Source organism: Euprymna scolopes, chromosome 12 (assembly GCF_053919585.1).
Source record: "Euprymna scolopes isolate OS-2025 chromosome 12, ASM5391958v1, whole genome shotgun sequence".
Lineage (NCBI taxonomy): Eukaryota > Metazoa > Mollusca > Cephalopoda > Sepiida > Sepiolidae > Euprymna > Euprymna scolopes.
This window is the reverse complement of record NC_136493.1, coordinates 135,348,858-135,356,005: the sequence shown is the minus strand read 5'-3', so window position 1 is coordinate 135,356,005 and position 7,148 is coordinate 135,348,858.

Genomic DNA, 7,148 nt, shown 5'->3' with positions numbered 1-7,148 from the left:
AATCTCCACACTAATGTACTGTACTTACAATAACCCTTATTCCTGAGTGGCTTCCGGGCCTTGATAAGTGGTGACCACCTTGTAAAAAAAAAAAAATGATCCAAAATATCAAGTTGAGAAGAAAGGTCTTATGGAATTTTCAATTTTGATTTCAAATTATATATTTTCAAATAAGTTTTTATTATAATACCTTTACTTTATATATCATTTTAAGCAATGTTTTCTGCCTCATCCGCCATACTCTCCAGACCTCTCACCTACTGACTACCACTTTTTCAAGCATCTCGACAACTTTCTGCATAAGAAATGCTTCAAAAACCTAAGTGATATCAAAAACACCTTCAGCGACTTCATCGCCACCAAAACACAAGATTTTTACGTTACTGGCATAAATATACTTGTTTTGCATGTGTGTTGATTCTGATGGTGCTTATTTCAAGCAATAAATTTTTGTTTGAGTCGAGATATGTTCATCTGAATTCAATAGTTAAAAACAGCAAGAACTTTCTTGTCAATTTGATAAAAGACAGAATTCTCAAGTAAATGTGATGCTTTTTACATATTTTCTATGGTGCGTCTTTCAACATTATCACCCCGCCCCCAACATCAGTATTTAACCAAATTGTTTTTTTTTTATTGCATTTTCACCCCAAACAAGGCATAGTGCCACTTTCATGTAGGGGTCTACTATCTGGTACATGATTGCAGGGTTACTATGTAGGAAGTTGAGTAGCAAGATGTCTTTTCACATTATGTTTGAATTTCTGCATGTCAGTACAGTCGGGGAAACAGGAAACTGCAAGGTAATTCCAAAGTCTAGCATTTCTGAGGAAGAAACTATTTGAGCAGAAGTCTTTCTGGCATCTGGGGATTTCTACTGTGTAGGTGTGGGATTTTGCTGTTTGTCAGAGATATTTGCAGTTCATCAGAACAATGCATTCTCTCACCAAATATTGTGAATTGCTACAATTGTTTCTCTTCTGATCAACTGAGTAAAACCTATGCAGAATAAGTGGGGATTTTCTCGGCAGTTTACGTAAAATGTTCAGAAGATACCAAACAAAAGTTTAGTTGGGTTTTTTTTTTCGTTTTCATACAAACGCTGGCCAATTTTTTCAATTAAAATTCATTGAAAAATGAAAACAATATTCATTTTGTTGTTCCGAAGATAACACAAAGAATAATTATTGAAAACTTTAAGGCAATTCAAATTAAAAAAAAAAAAACATTCATTATATGGTACGTTGGTACTTGTGCACTTTTGCCACTGTGCTGAAATAATAACATTATTATTTTGAAAGCCATTCAAGCTTGTGCGGTGATAAAACTTATCAAATGCACTTGCTATATTAGGTTGTATAAAAGTGTTAACTTTGGTTAATATCGGATTTCCTTCTTTAATCGGATTTTTTAATTATATCTTTTGATACTTATCAGATGCATTCCAATACAAAACCTATATAAGAACACTCCCAGACATATAAGGTACATTTGTGTGAAATTAAAAAAAAAAATGGCCCAACCAATTTTCGAATCCATAAGGAACAAACTCACACAGACAAAGTTCCATTAATATAATAGCTGAAATAACCAAACATTTGCTATGCAAATTTTTTCTAATCAATACCAACAGCACATCCTACAGTGCTTTTCACAGAAATATTTTTACATTTTTAATTATTACAAAAAGTATTACATGTTTTTCAAGATTTCTGCCTCTCTCCAAAATATATTCTAAATAGAGAGTAGCAACCATATTCTCTCCCTATAAAATATCTACTAAAACGCCATCCATAAACACTGGATAATTTGTTTACATAGATAACAGATTGTTACCACACCATTATATTTCAGGATTCTGGGATTAATATTCTGTAATTCTGTCTGCTTGATAATTATACATTTTGGGTAACCGCATTCACTTTAAATGAATGCATTCAATGTCTGCAATGTTTCAGCCCATAAGCTCACAATACTTTGAATGTTTACCTGTTTTTATTTACAAAGGAATCACCACTTATTAAGGCTCGGAGGCCACTCGAGGATAAGGGTTAAAGAGTGTACAGTAGTCAATGGGACAATATCGTAGTAATTATTAGTAGTGGAAGTTTAGTAAATTGGATAACTTAAGGGGATGGTTCATCAAGAACTTGTTTACATTGGACTTGGAGATGACCATATTGTAGTTAGTTGGAAAGCAGAAAAATGGAAGAGAGTTCAACGGGCATGCACTTCTAAGAAAGAAGCTTTGTGTTATAGTGAGATATGTAATCACCACTGGAACATTTTAAATAAGGGACCATGTCACCGGTGACTAGATATACGAGAAGAGACACTCTCCCTGGACTGAAAATGATAAACACTACACATTGTCTCTTTACAAATATGTTAATAAACTTCCATTCTTTATTTAAACCTACAGTACATATTTATTTCTTTATTTCCTTCACGGAATCATGTTTCTTGATTATCCCTATATTATCGCCACCATAGGATATATCAATTGATGACAAAAATGAGATACGAACTCAGTAAATTCATTTACTAAAAAAAAAAAAAAAAAAAAAAAAAAAAAAAAAAAAAAAAAAAAAGCACATTTTGGAAAAAGGAATTTTTTTTGAAAATTATTTTCTCTGAAAATTTACATCCAATTGAAGAAAAAACTTCATAGAAAGCAAAAGGCTGATGATTGCCACCAATTTACACAAGTGAAAAGAATTTTTATGTTCTCATTGACGAGTTAAACTCCATTTTTATTTTTATTTGAACTTCAGAAAGTTGACATCATAACGTGTGCAACTTGTTGAATTTTCTTCATGAGAAATATTTTTCATCTCGTTTTACAAATTTGTTTTTGAAATGCAATCCAAATCTGTTTTGTTTTGATTAATATGATAAAAACTACAAAATTAACAATTCTGTGGTAACTGTTTTTCTTTCATAAAGAAAATTTTTAAAAAAGAAGTTTACGTGTATTTCAAAAAGACGAAAAGGATCTCTTGAAATTTGTAAAGTGTTGATATGTTGTATGGTGCATGTTTTTTAAACATTTCTTAATGTTGACAATTTTTTCAAAGCGAAAGGTGTGAAGGTGAGCATCTTGTTTTTCAACAAAATTTTGTGTATACGTTGACTTAATATTTGTGCATTAAAAAAAATAAAAAATGGCTTCGGAACAAATAGCAGCAATGATGAAAACATTAACTGAGAGTTTGATTGCTCAACAAAAAGCCCAAATTGACTTCCAAAAACAGATGTTGGCTCAGCAGGAGCGTTTTGAAACACTTGTCATGCAGCACACTGCAGATAACCGACTATTTTGTGAAATTGTTTTGCCACAAAAATCTAATGATAATGTGCCTAGATTTTTTTTGGCAGATGGTATAGCTGACTCACTAGCTGAGTTCAAATATGACCCAGAATAAGGTGACACTTTTCCCACCTTTTATTGTAGGTTCGAGACGATCTTTACAAAAAGATGTGAAAAACGGTCTGACAAAGAAAAATCACACTTCTACTTCAGAAATTTGATACAGAGGAAAATACAAAATTTACAAATTTGATTTTACCAAAGAAATCGGAAAATATTTGTTTTTCGGAAATTGTTGAAATTTTGTACTCGATATTTGGTGCAAGAGGCAACCTTTTTCATAGAAGGTATAAGTGTTTAAATATGCAAAAAGAAGAAACTGATGATATTGTCACATATGCGTGTAAAGTCAATGGCCAGTGTGAACTATTTAAATTGAAAGGTCTATCAGTTGACATGTTTAAGTGTTACATATTTGTCCAGAGACTGACAGCACTGAAGGACAAGGATTTGAGGTCAACAATTTTATCAATTATAAAGCAAGATCCAGAAATGAACTTACAGAAGAATGTCAGACGTTGATAAATGTGAAAATGATAGAGGGAAAGTTACATCCCAGGTTCAAACAGTGAAACAAAAAAATTTCCAAGAACAAAGGAAAAAGTTTTGAATGTTGGAGCTGTGCGGGTCCACACTTCAGAAAAAATTGCCCTGTTAAAGACCAACCTTGTGCCAAATGTGGCTTAGTCGGACACTAAGCCTTCCAGTGCCAAACTAAACAAAACAAACAAAGACAAAAATTTAAGCCTAAAGTAAATGTTGTGTTGTCAAAAGAAGAAGTGAGACAAGGGGGTAAACGAAAATTTGTCAATACCAAAATAAATGGTCATATAGTGAAGCTACTTTTGGATACAGGTAGCAATGTTTCGATTATCGATGAAGTGACCTGGAAGAGGATTGGGTGTCCAAAACTGAAAGAAAACGTTTAAAATTGCCAAAGGGGTATCCGGCAAGAGATTAAAATTCAAGGGAGTGTTTAATTACATTGGATCAAAAACTTTTTCTTCAAAAGTGTCAGTTGTTCTTGCCTCTTTGGAATTGATTGGATCGTTTTATTCAATTTATGGGAGCTTGTAACAATGTTAAGTGTATCTGAAAAGAAAAATTCCAAACAAAATGAGGATTTTCTTACTGTTTTAAAAAGTGAATTCCCCAGGGTTTTTCTAAGAGATTAGGTACGTGCACTAAGACTGAAATGAATTTTGAGTTGAAACAAAATATGAAACCGGTTTTTAAACAAAAAAGAAACGAACCTTTTTCTTCAAAAGAAGATATTGAAATTGAACTATAAAGACTGCAGGAAAAGGTAGTCGAAAAATGTGACTATTCTGTGTGGGTAAGCTCCACTGTGTATGTTAAAAAGAAAAATAATAAGATCTGGGCATGTGCTGATTTTTCTAAAGGCCTTAATGACTGTCTGATAGATCATAGTTATCCACTCCCATCCCCTGAAGACATTTTTATAAAGCTGAATAGAGAGAAAATTTTCTCTAAAATTAATTTATCTGAGGCTTACCTTCAGGTAAAAGTCAGTGAAGAATGTTCAAAGTATTTGTGTATTAATACCCACTTAGGACTCTTCAGACTCAAAAGGCTCCCTTTTTGTTTGAAAGTAGCTCCAGCGTTATTTCAGTAAATAATGGACACGATGCTTCATGACTTAGGTTTTGCAATCGCATATTTGGACGACATTCTTTTAAAGAGTAAAAATGCGCAGGAACATAAGGAGCACACCAGAGCAGTTTTCCAAAGAATTGAGGAATTTGGTTGAATGCCAAAAAATGTGAATTCTTTTTGAAACAGATAAAATATCTTGGTCAAATCATTGACAGCCAAGGCAGAAGACCGGATCCTTAGAGAACAGAAGCCATTGAGAGGATGCCAGCACCTAGAAATGTTGCCCAGTTACAATCTTTTTTGGGTTTAGCACAATATTATGCTATCTATATCCCAAAAATGCATAAGTTGAGAGCACGATTAAATGAATTGTTAAAAAAAAGGACAAAAGTGGATTTGGTCAAAGGAGTGCCAAAATGCATTTGAAGAGATTAAGAAATGCCTACTATCTGATTTAGCATTGGCACACTTCGATCTACAGAAGGAATTGATTGTGGTGTCAGATGCAAGTGATTATGGAATAGGAGCAGTACTTCTCCATAGACTTGAAGATGGATCAACAAAGCTCACGCATCCAGTTCACTTTTGTCTGCAAAAAGAAACTACTCTCAAATTGAAAAAGAAAGTTTAGCAATCATTTATGCAATTAAAAAATCTTATAGATTAATTCATGGCAGGACTTTTACGTTGCAGACTAACCACAAGCCTTTGTTGACTATTTTTGGCTCTAAAAAGGCATACCCACTCACACTGCAAACAAATAATTCTGTTTAACTATAATTTTAAAATGGAGTACATTTCATTCTAAAATATCGGACATGCAGATGGACTGATTTGAAAGTGTGCAGAACCTTTAGTCATCACAGTGATACCTGCATTGAGAGTCGAAAAAGAACTCTCCTGACTGCTGTGCTACACGATTCAAGAGTTACCAGTGACTCTAGATGACATTAATAAAGCACCAGAAACAGATGAATTCACTGTAAAAATGAAAAAAACAGGTGTAGTTAAATGAAAAAGTCAAAGAAAGACTAAAAAATTTCGCCATTTTCTATTTGTTCACAGACTTTAATGTATGCAGACAGAGGTCTCATTTACCATAATACTACAAACACACTAGGGGTCGTTTGACTTAAGATTCACAAATCAAATCTGTTTGTTTGTTTTTTTTTGTTTTTTTTAATAAAATATATATCTATATTGTATGTAAAAACAGAATATGGTCATGATTAGTGAAATAGATAGATCTGTTTGATCATAGCAGGACAGGACAGAGTTAGGGCCAAATAAGGTCAATTGTAAAAGACATTAAACTGAAGCTCAGTAGCAAAATCATCAATGCCACCTCAGATTGTTATACACTGTATGATTTTATTTTTAAAATTATAAAAAAAAATGTTCACTGCATAGTAAATTTTTGTTATAGTCAAGATTGTCTGCACTTTTTGACTTCCGGTTTCTGCTGCTCATTTGGATTGATAATTAAACATAATAAAGTGGCCCAGAAAGTCATTGTTAACCTATGAAAAGGGAGACTTATATGCTATCTAGGAGGAAGATAATCATGAACCAGAAGAGACCATATCTTGCTTGTCACTGTCCTTCTTTCGGAGAGCAGAAACTGGAAGTAAAAAAAAAAGCAGACAATCTTAAGTTAAACTTAAATTTTCTTCATGAACTATTCTCTAAACTAGTTTCAATCACCAAAATACCACATTCGCTCTATGGGTAAAAACCTTCTTAACATTATCTTCAATGGTTTGAACTATTTTTATTTTCACAAAAAATATATGTACAGACTCATCGGTTGAGTGTGAGATACTGAAAATCACAAAGATTTCGAAAACAAAAAATAAAAATCTAAGTGTGGTAGTTAGTAGGACCCTTCAAAATCTATCTACGTATGAGTTTCTCGCTGTTTTCTGAATTATTTCCAGAACTAGAAACAAGCAAAACAGTTTTCCTATGTGGGGAAAAAAAGAGGTTTGTCTCTGGGGGATAAAAAAAAGAGAAAAACTGGATAGGATTCAGGGCTATCGATTGTGTGGTGTCCTTCAAGATAGATACCATTTTTATTTTTTTGAGATGGAGGTAGGGACAAATTAAAAATGTGGAGTGGGCATCTTGGAGGATCTCTAATACCGAAAATAAAGAAAAAAAA